This window comes from Salmo salar, chromosome 20 (assembly GCF_965601325.2).
Source record: "Salmo salar chromosome 20, fSalSal1, whole genome shotgun sequence".
NCBI lineage: Eukaryota > Metazoa > Chordata > Actinopteri > Salmoniformes > Salmonidae > Salmo > Salmo salar.
The window spans coordinates 36,059,199-36,071,315 of record NC_138310.1 but is presented as its reverse complement, the minus strand read 5'-3'; the positions used below and the strand labels follow the sequence as shown (position 1 = coordinate 36,071,315).

Below are 12,117 nucleotides of genomic sequence, written 5' to 3'. Positions count from 1 at the left end.
ATCCCACCCACACTGTCACAGACTCCACCACGTGTATCTATAGGCCTTCCATGGCTCCTCAGCACAGTTGGCTGAAGGGGAGCACTACTAACTCAGTTTGCGTCCCAGATGGCACCCTATTGCCTATGTAGTGCACTACTTTTGACGAGGGCCCATAAGGGTCTAGTCAAAAGCAGTGAGCTATATAGGCAATAGGGTGCCGTTTGGACGCAGCCTGTGATTCCCTCAGAGAATCAGCCATGACACGATGCACCAGCATTTCTATGGTTTTACCTGTTGAGCTATAGTAGGTTCCCAGGATAGTAGGGAAGGGACAAAGACACAGCCATACCTAGAGCCTCACCTAGAATGTGAGTGTCACCTAGAAAAGAAAAGCTGCACACTCTCATGGCTCCAATGCAATACATTTAATATAACAAAATTTTCACAGCTATGCTGCCGATTGTCACCCACCTATAGGTCTCAGATTTGTATCTTTATTCGGCATGATGACAGCTGATCTTCCTGGGGTCCAAAGACATTACAAACATAAGACTTTACAGACATAAGACTTTACAAGATGTTACTGTCACCCACCCAGGTCTCAGTGTCCTCTCCGCTCCGCTCCAGGATATCAGAGGTCCTCCCACGTCCCCACAGACACACATGGCCTCGGCCTGGAACCCGGTTCTCCGTCAAGCCTGTGACACTGATGGCCACCTCCTAATTGAAACAAATGTGCCAATTAGGCAATTCATCCCTCACATCCTCCGCCACACACTTACAGGGCTAATTTGTATTTGTCCCCGCCACACTTTCTTTTTTCTTCTCCTTCCGTTTCTGCCGGGTGGATCTTTTCATCATTACCCTAAGGATGTTAGCAGTGGCAGGCGACAGCCCGGTAATGTAGAGCAGGTCCTACAGCTCAGTGAGGGCCGGGCGGATTGTGCCACGCATTAATTGCCTCTTTCAACTCGCAAATTTCCCCTGATGAAATTGAAATAAATACATAAAGAGGGAAACACTCCTCTGCCACCGCTACCGCCGGCTCTCTTCCAGTGACAGATTGTTTTAATCATGAAACATTAGAGTCAATCCCCAGTCTTTTCCTCCCCTTATCTTCCTACTTTAGTACATTAACTGCTTGCCTCTGATGCCATCTTGCTAAAGGGTAACTTTTAATTGCGCATTGGAATCTGGAATCCATTGAAGGGGATTTCCAAGTCTTGTTTAAAGTGAAGGGAAACAAGGCTTCAGCTATTCCTAGTTCTCCTGTTTCTAGGTCATAAAGTATGGTGCTCATTGACGTCAGATAGGTTGTACATCAGACTAGATCTGCAGAGGAGAATACAATAGGCTTATCTATGAAATATGATTGTGTGTGTGTAAATATGTGCGTGCAGTGCAATACACTGTGTGCTAGATATTAGGGACACCTGCTCTTTCCATGATATAGACTGACCATGTGAATCCAGGTGAAGCTATGAACCCTTGTTGATATCACTTGTTAAATCCACTTCAATCAGTGTAGATTTGTATTTGTATTTATTATGGATCCCCATTAGCCAAGGCAGCAGCTACTCTTCCTGGGGCAGCAAAATTAAGGCAGTTATACATTTTAAAAACAGGTGGGACGCTAGCGTCCCACCTGCGGGACACAGCCAGTGAAATATCAGGGCGGCAAATTCAAAAACAACAAAATGTCATAATTCAACTTTCTCAAACATACAACTATTTTACACCATTTAAATATACACTTCTCCTTGATGTAACCACATTGTCCGATTTCAAAAAGGCTTTACAGCGAAAGAAAAACATTAGATTATGTTAGGAGAGTACATAGACAAAAATAATCACACAGCCATTTTCCAAGCAAGGACATGTGTCAATAATACCCAAAACACAGCTAAATGAAGCACTAACCTTTGACGATCTTCATCAGATGACACTCCTAGGACATTATGTTACACAATACATGTATGTTTTGTTCGATAAAGTTCATATTTATATCCAAAAACAGCATTTTACATTGGCACGTGATGTTCAGAAAATGTATTCCCACCAAAACGTCCGGTGAATGTGCACATCAATTTACAAAAATACTCATCATAAACGTTGACAAAATATATAACAATTATTTAAAGAATTATAGATTTTTTATTTATTTATTTATTTTTATTTCACCTTTATTTAACCAGGTAGGCAAGTTGAGAACAAGTTCTCATTTACAATTGCGACCTGGCCAAGATAAAGCAAAGCAGTTCGACAACATACAAAAACACAGAGTTACACATGGAGTAAAACAACATACAATCAATGATGCAGTAGAAAAAAAATAAGACTATATACAATGTGAGCAAATGATGTGAGATAAGGGAGGTAAAGGCAAAAAAGGCCATGGTGGCAAAGTAAATAAAGTATAGCAAGTAAAACACTGGAATGGTAGATTTGTAGTTTGGAGAAAGTTCAAAGTTAAAATATAAATAATATGGTGCAAAGGAGCTAAATAAATAAAATAAATAAATACAGTAGGGGAAGAGGTAGTAGTTTGGGCTAAATTATAGATGGGCTATGTACAGGTGCAGTGATCTGGGAGCTGCTCTGATAGCTGGTGCTTAAAGCTAGAGATAGGGGTGACCAGAGAGATATGCCTGCTGGAGCGCGTGCTAGAGGTGGGTGCTGCTATGGTGACCAGTGAGCGGAGATAAGCGGGGACTTTACCTAGCAGGGTCTTGTAGATGACCTGGAGCCAATGTGTTTGGCGACGATTATGAAGCGAAGACCAGCCAACGAGAGCGTACAGGTCGCAATGGTGGGTAGTATATGGGGCTTTGGTGACAAAACGGATGGCACTGTGATAGACTGCATCCAGCTTGTTGAGTAGGGTATTGGAGGCTATTTTGTAAATGACATCGCCGAAGTCGAGGATTGGTAGGATGGTCAGTTTTACGAGGGTATGTTTGGCAGCATGAGTGAAGGATGCTTTGTTGCGAAATAGGAAGCCAATTCTAGATTTAACTTTGGATTGGAGATGATTGATGTGAGTCTGGAAGGAGAGTTTACAGTCTAACCAGACACCTAGGTATTTGTAGTTGTCCACAAATTCTAAGTCAGAACCGTCCAGAGAAGTGATGCTGGACAGGCGGGCAGGTGCAGGCAGCGATCGGTTGAAGAGCATGCATTTAGTTTTACTTGTGTTTAGGAGCAGTTGGAGACCACGGAAGGAGAGTTGAATGGCATTGAAGCTCGTCTGGAGGGTTGTTAACACAGTGTCCAAAGAAGGGCCAGAAGTATACAGAATGGTGTCGTCTGCGTAGAGGTGGATCAGAGATTCACCAGCAGCAAGAGCGACATCATTGATGTATACAGAGAAAAGAGTTGGCCCAAGAATTGAACCCTGTGGTACCCCCATAGAGACTGCCAGAGGTTCGGACAGCAGGCCCTCCGATTTGACACACTGAACTCAGTCAGAGAAGTAGTTGGTGAACCAGGCGACGCAATCGTTTGAGAAACCAAGGCTACTGAGTCTGCCGATGAGGATGTGGTGATTAACCTCTCTAGGGAAGGTGGGACGAAATCGTCCGTGGCACGTTATTCAAATACCTTAGAAATGCTATTACTTCAATTTCTCAAACATATGACTATTTTAAGCCATTTTAAAGACAAGACTCTCGTTAACCTCTCTGGGCTAGGCGGGACGAATTCGTCCCACCTACGCAACAGGCAGTTGAATCCCGTGGCGCGATTTTCAAATACCTTAGAAATGCTATTACTTCAATTTTTCAAACATATGACTATTTTACAGCATTTTAAAGACAAGACTCTCGTTAATCTAACCACACTGTCCAATTTCAAAAAGGCTTTACAGCGAAAGCAAAACATTAGATTATGTCAGCAGAGTACCCAGCCAGAAATAATCAGACACCCATTTTTCAAGCTAGCATATAATGTCACAAAAACCCAGAAGACAGCTAAATGCAGCACTAACCTTTGATGATCTTCATCAGATGACACACCTAGGACATTATGTTATACAATACATGCATGTTTTGTTCAATCAAGTTCATATTTATATCAAAAACCAGCTTTTTACATTAGCATGTGACGTTCAGAACTAGCATACCCCCCGCAAACTTCCGGGGAATTTACTAACAATTTACTAAATTACTCACGATAAACGTTCACAAAAAACATAACAATTATTTTAAGAATTATAGATACAGAACTCCTTTGTGCAATCGAGGTGTCCGATTTTAAAATAGCTTTTCGGTGAAAGCACATTTTGCAATATTCTCAGTAGATAGCCCAGCCATCACGGCTAGCCATTTAGACACCCACCAAGTTTAGCCCTGACCAAACTCCGATTTACTATTACAAAAGTTTGATTACCTTTGTTGTCTTCGTCAGAATGCACTCCCAGGACTGCTACTTCAATAACAAATGTTGGTTTGGTCCAAAATAATCCATCGTTATATCCAAATAGCTGCGTTTTGTTCGTGCGTTCCAGACACTATCCGAAATGGTAAATCAGGGTTACGAGCATGGCGCAATTAGTGACAAAAAATGTCTAAATATTCCATTACCGTACTTCGAAGCATGTCAACCGCTGTTTAAAATCAATTTTTATGCCATTTTTCTCGTAAAAAAGCGATAATATTCCGACCGGGAATCTGCGTTTAGATAAACAGACAAAGGAAAAGAAACCATTCGGTCGAAGCGGGCACGCGCCTAAGCCCATAGTACTCTGAGTGGCCACTTGCCAAAAGCGATAAAGTGTTTCAGCCAGAGCCTGCCTCGATATCGTTCAACGTTTTCCCGGGCTCTGAGACCCTATGGAAGACGTAGGAAGTGTCACGTTATTGCACAGATCCTGAGTCTTCAATAAAAAGAGCCAAGATGAAACACTACTTCTCAGACAGGCCACCTCCTGCTTGAAATCTTCTCAGGTTTTGGCCTGCCATAGGAGTTTTGTTATACTCACAGACAACATTCAAACAGTTTTAGAAACTTTAGGGTGTTTTCTATCCAAAGCCAATAATTATATGCATATTCTAGTTACTGGGCAGGAGTAGTAACCAGATTAAATCGGGTACGTTTTTATCCAGCCGTGCAAATACTGCCCCCTATCCCCAACAGGTTAAGCCGCGAGGTTCAAAACCTGGGAAAAAAGTTGCGGCTTATAGTCTGGAATTTACGGTACACTTGAAGAAACTTTCAAAGATCTTAAAATGTTCCGCATTGACTGACCTTCATGTCTAAACCTGTCTGGGCTAGGGGGCAGTATTTTCACGGCCGGATGAAAAACGTACCCAATTTAAACAGGTTACTACTCTGGCCCAGAAACTAGAATATGCATATTATTAGTAGATTTGGATAGAAAATACTCTGAAGTTTCTAAAACTGTTTGAATGGTGTCTGTGAGTATAACAGATCTCATTTGGCAGGCAAAAACCTGAGAAAAATCCAAGCAGGAAGTGAAAAGTCTGAGAATTGTAGTTCTTCTTTTGATTCTCTATCGAAGCTCCAGTGTCTGTGGGGTGACGTTGCACTTCCTAAGGCTTCCATTGGCTATCTAAAGCCTTCAGAAAGTGGTTTGAGCATTTTCCTGTCACTGGACAGATAATAGGAGCTCAGTTACTGAGTGGTCTGCCTGGCAACAAAGGGATTGGATATGCTCGGTCCTGCGAGCGCGCCCCTCCTTCTTTTTCTTCTTGAATGAATATGCTATCGTCCGGTTGGAATATTATTGCAATTTTACGTAAAAAATACCATAAAGATTGATTTTTAACAGCGTTTGACATGCTTCTAAGTACGGTAATGGAACATTTTGACTTTTCGTCTCTCGTTCTGCGCTCGCGCGTTATGCCTTTGGATAAGTGATCTGTATGCACGAACAAAACGGAGGTATTTGTACATAAATATGGATTATTTTTAACAAAAACAACATTTCTTGTGGAAGTAGTAGTCCTGGGAATGCATTCTGACGAAGATCAGCAAAGGTAAGAGCATATTTCTAACACTAATTCTGAGTTTAGGTTGCCCCGAACTTGGCGGGTGTCTGAATAGCTCACCGTGATGGCTGAGCTATGTACTCAGAATACTGAAAAATGTGCTTTCTCCGTAAAGCTATTTTAAAATCTGACACAGCGGTTGCATCCAGAGGTAGTCTATCTATAATTCTTAAAATAATTGTTATATACACTGCTCAAAAAAATAAAGGGAACACTTAAACAACACAATGTAACTCCAAGTCAATCACACTTCTGTGAAATCAAACTGTCCACTTAGGAAGCAACACTGATTGACAATAAATGTCACATGCTGTTGTGCAAATGGAATAGACAACAAGTGGAAATTATAGGCAATTAGCAAGACACCCCCAATAAAGGAGTGGTTCTGCAGGTGGGGACCACAGACCCCTTCTCAGTTCCTATGCTTCCTGGCTGATGTTTTGGTCACTTTTGAATGTGGCGGTGCTTTCACTCTAGTGGTAGCATGAGACGGAGTCTACAACCCACACAAGTGGCTCAGGTAGTGCAGCTCATCCAGGATGGCACATCAATGCGAGCTGTGGCAAGAAGGTTTGCTGTGTCTGTCAGCGTAGTGTCCAGAGCATGGAGGTGCTACCAGGAGACAGGCCAGTACATCAGGAGACGTGGAGGAGGCCGTAGAAGGGCAACAACCCAGCAGCAGGACCGCTACCTCCGCCTTTGTGCAAGGAGGAGCAGGAGGAGCACTGCCAGAGCCCTGCAAAATTACCTCCAGCAGGCCACAAATGTGCATGAGTCTGCTCAAGCGGTCAGAAAAAGACTCCATGAGGGTGGTATGAGGGCCTGACGTCCACAGGTGGGGGTTGTGCTTACAGCCCAACACCGTGCAGGACGTTTGGCATTTGCCAGAGAACACCAAGATTGGCAAATTCGCCACTGCGCCCTGTGCTCTCCACAGATGAAAGCAGGTTCACACTGAGCACGTGACAGACGTGACAGAGTCTGAAGACGCCGTGGAGAACGTTCTGCTGCCTGCAACATCCTCCAGCATGACCGGTTTGGCGGTGGGTCAGTCATGGTGTGGGGTGGCATTTCTTTGGGGGGCCGCACAGCCCTCCATGTGCTCGCCAGAGGTAGCCTGACTGCCATTAGGTACCGAGATGAGATCCTCAGACCCCTTGTGAGACCATATGCTGGTGCGGTTGGCCCTGGGTTCCTCCTAATGCAAGACAATGCTAGACCTCATGTGGCTGGAGTGTGTCAGCAGTTCCTGCAAGAGGAAGGCATTTATGCTATGGACTGGCCCGCCCGTTCCCCAGACCTGAATCCAATTGAGCACATCTGGGACATCATGTCTCACTCCATCCACCAACGCCACGTGGCACCACAGACTGTCCAGGAGTTGGCTGATGCTTTAGTCCAGGTCTGGGAGGAGATCCCTCAGGAGACCATCCACCACCTCATCAGGAGCATGCCCAGGCGTTGTAGGGAGGTCATACAGGCACGTGGAGGCCACACACACTACTGAGCCTCATTTTGACTTGTTTTAAGGACATTACATCAAAGTTGGATCAGCCTGTAGTGTGGTTTTCCACTTTAATTTTGAGTGTGACTCCAAATCCAGACCTCCGTGGGTTGATAAATTGGATTTCCATTGATTATTTTTGTGTGATTTTGTTGTCAGCACATTCAACTATGTAAAGAAAAAAGTATTTAATAAGATTATTTCTTTCATTCAGATCTAGGATGTGTTGTTTAAGTGTTCCCTTTATTTTTTTGAGCAGTACATTTTGTCAACGTTTATGATGAGTATTTTTATAAATTGATGTGCACATTACCGTACGTTTTGGTGGGAATACATTTTCTGAACATCACGCGCCAATGTAAAATGGGTTTTTTGGATATAAATATGAACTTTATCGAACAAAACATACTTGTATTGTGTAACATAATGTCCTAGGAGTGTCATCTGATGAAGATCGTCAAAGGTTAGTGTTTCATTTAGCTGTGTTTTGGGTTTTATTGACACATGTCCTTGCTTGGAAAATGGCTGTGTGAATATTTTTGTCTATGTACTCTCCTAACATAATCTAATGTTTTGCTTTCGCTGTAAAGCCTTTTTTAAATCGGACAATGAGGTTAGGTTAACGAGAAGTTTATCTTTAAAATGGTGTAAAATAGTTGTATGTTTGAGAAAGTTGAATTATGACATTTTGTTGTTTTTGAATTTTCCGCCCTGATATTTCACTGGCTGTGTCCCGCAGCCCATAGTAATGATGGACTGTCGTTTCTCTTTGCTTATTTGAGCTGTTCTTGCCATAAAATGGACTTGGTATTTTTTCGAATAGGGTTATCTTGTAGTTTCAGTGTTTGTTGCTGGCATGTCATGCCTAAGTTTGCTAATCTTGCCAATTGCAAAAATTATTAAAGCAGTTGGCAATATCAGCGAGTTTTTTTGGATGAATGAGCCATCTGATTCAATAAATGATGGAGCGGAGTTTGCCTTTTTGCCCAAAACTTCATTTAAGGTGCTCCAAAGCTTTTTCTATCATTCTTTGTCATTTATCTTTGTTTCATAGTGTAGTTTATTATTTTTTTTATTCATTTTTGTCACATGATTTCTCAATTTGCAGTACGTTTGCCAATTGGTTGTACAGCCAGACCTATTTGCCATCTCTTTTGCCTCATCCCTCTCAACCATACAATTTTGCAATTCCCCATCAATCCACAGGGATTCAACAGTTTGTACAGTCATTTTATTAATGGGTGCATGCTTATTAGTAACTGGGATAAGCAATTTCATAAATGTGTCAAGTGCAGCATCTGGTTGCTTATTACACACCACGGACCAACAAATATTCTTCACATCAACAACATAGGAATCACTACAAAACTTATTGTATGTCATCTTATACACAATATTAGGCCCAGCCTTTGGAACTTTGGTTTTCCTAAATATGGCTACTACAGTGACGGAAAAAAGTATTTGATCCCCTGCTGATTTTGTACATTTGCCCACTGACAAAGAAATGATCAGTTTATTTGAACAGTGAGAGACAGAATAACAACAACAAAATCCAGAAAAATGCATGTCAAAAATGTTATAAATTGATTTGCATGTTAATGAGGGAAATAAGTATATAACCCCCTCTCAATCAGAAAGATTTATTGCTCCCAGGTGTCTTTTATACAGGTAACGAGCTGAGATTAGGAGCACACTCTTAAAGGGAGTGCTCCTAATCTCAGCTTGTTAGCTGTATAAAAGACACCTGTCTACAGAAGCAATCAATCAATCAGATTCCAAACTCTCCACCATTGCCAAGACCAAAGCGCTCTCCAAGGATGTCAGGGACAAGATTGTAGACCTACACAAGGCTGGAATGGGCTACAAGACCATCGCCAAGCAGCTTGGTGAGAAGGTGACAACAGTTGGTGCGATTATTCGCAAATGGAAGAAACACAAAAGAACTGTCAATCTCCCTCGGCCTGGGGCTCCATGCAAGATCTCACCTCATGGAGTTGCATTGATCATGAGAACGGTGAGGAATCAGCCCAGAACTACATGGGAGGATCTTGTCAATGATCTCAAGGCAGCTGGGACCATAGTCACCAAGAAAACAATTGGTAACACACTACGCCGTGAAGGACTGAAATCCTGCAGCGCCTGCAAGGTCCCCCTGCTCAAGAAAGCACATATACATGCCCGTCTGAAGTTTGCCAATGAACATCTGACTGATTCAGAGGACAACTGGGTGAAAGCGTTGTGGTCAGATGAGACCAAAATGGAGCTCTTTGGCATCAACTCAACTCGCTGTGTTTGGAGGAGGAGGAATGCTGCCTATGACCCCAAGAACACCATCCCCAGCGTCAAACATGGAGGTGGAAACATGCTTTGGGGGTGTTTTTCTGCTAAGGGGACAGGACAACTTCACCACATCAAAGGGACGATGGACGGGGCCATGTACCGTCAAATCTTGGGTGAGAACCTCCTTCCCTCAGCCAGGGCATTGAAAATGCGTCGTGGATGGGTATTCCAGCATGACAATGACCCAAAACACACGACCAAGGCAACAAAGGAGTGGCTCAAGAAGAAGCACATTAATGTCCTGGAGTGGCCTAGCCAGTCTCCAGACTTTAATCCCATAGAAAATCTGTGGAGAGAGCTGAAGGTTCGAGTTGCCAAACGTCAGCCTCAAAACCTTAATTGACTTGGAGAAGATCTGCAAAGAGGAGTGGGACAAAATCCCTCCTGAGATGTGTGCACACCTGGTGGCCAACTACAAGAAACGTCTGACCTCTGTGATTGCCAACAAGGGTTTTGCCACCAAGTACTAAGTCATGTTTTTCAGAGGGGTCAAATACTTATTTCCCTCATTAAAATTTTTATTGTGATCACTACATCCGATGGATTTGGATACTGCTTTCAAAGAAATGTCTGCTGTATTAGTAAAGATAGGACGAATACATGTTGATGATTTCATTCCTGTACTGATTGTATCTACACTGGTAGGTTGATTGATAACCTGAACCAGGTTGGAGGCACTAGTTACAGTTTTGAAGCTTTCTCTTGAGTGGGCAGTGTCACGTCTGCTCCCGCTTCCCCCCCCCCCCCCCCCCCCCCAAGCGCTTGAGGGTGCCAGACTGCCCTGCATCACGCACTCCTTCTATCCATTACGCACACCTGACTTCCCTCATCACGCGCATCAGCGATATTGGACTTACCTGGACTCACTCGTCTGTTTATTTCGTCCCCTATATTTGTCAGTTCCCTTGCTCTGTTCCCCGCTGCTGTATTGATTGTCTTTTGTTTGTGTTACTTGTTTGTTGACGCTGTTCCTGTCTCGTTCCATGTCCATTATTTATTAAACGTTTTACTCCCTGTACCTGCTTCGTCTCTCCAGTGTCATCCATGTGACAGGCAGCCTGATGAAAGCCAGTCAATATTTAAATCACCCAGAAAGTATACCTCACTATTGATATCACATACATTATCAAGCATTTCACACATTATCCAGATACTGACTGTTCGCACTCGGTGGTCTATAGCACTTTCCCACCAGAATGGGCTTTAGGTGAGGCAGATGAACCTGTAGCCATATTACTTGAACAGTATTTAAAATGAGATCCTCTCTAAGCTTGACAGGAATGTGGTTCTGAATATAGCCACACCTCCACCTTTGGCATTTCTGTATTTTCTGTAGCTCTTATAACCATGTATTGCTACCAATGTATCATCAAAGGTATTATCTAAGTGAGTTTCAGATATTGTCAGAATATGTCATCTGTTACTAGCAAATTATTGATTTCATGAACCTTGTTTCTTAAGCTACATATGTTAACGTAGGCTATTTTAACACTTTTCTGGGATGTTTGATTGTTTTTCTTGCTTAGCTGAGGTAGACATCCACGGCTTATTTTTTTATTAGTGCAAGGTGAGCTGCACACAGTGGACTTCCTACTAGGGCACACCAGCTCTGCTTACAGTATTACTCTGGTTCATAGTGTTAGCAGTTGATGTTATTATTCAATAACACAAACTCCAAAGCAAATCAGGGGGAGAAAAATAGGTTTATTTGAGAAGGACAAATGATAGACGTTATGCTGGGAGGTAGATGTTCAGTCTCTCCTGTCCTCAGCTTTTCTCCACAGAACAAAGGAACAGGATGGCATTTATAACCCCCCACCCTAGCTGGGGGTTGACCAATCAGAACGTCTTGCAGTACCACTGGACCAATGGCCAAATAACAAGCATCCTGCTCCAGACTCAACGTACAGACCAATGAAAACATGGCACACGTAGCTCTGAGTCCAGGACTGACATCCCACAGATTCTAAACAGCTGTTGAACTGAAGACCAACTATTTACATTGACAATTCCCTGTTGATCGTTAATTCTAGTACTCTCATCCTCTCGTTCTCTGCGTTGTGTATTTATCTTCAAAATATTCTTATAATAGGGTCATGATTACTGCATACAATAGCTGTGGGATCAGCAGAGGCATTCAGGGCAGTAAGAGGGACATAAATTAGGTTACTTACATTGTCTTCCAACGACCCTAGGATAATGTACATTTGCTGACGCATTATGACAACTCAGTGACACAATAGTAGGGATTAAATGAGCTGGACTTGGGTCATTGATAAGTCA

The 12,117-nt window shown here is 42.8% G+C and overlaps 1 protein-coding gene across 2 annotated transcripts in view; it reads left to right on the top strand.

Moving 5' to 3' along the window:
* The window catches only part of LOC106580525 (netrin receptor UNC5D), a 209,898-nt gene that overhangs the window by 148,290 nt on the left and 49,491 nt on the right, over positions 1–12,117 (top strand). The window lies entirely within an intron of this gene.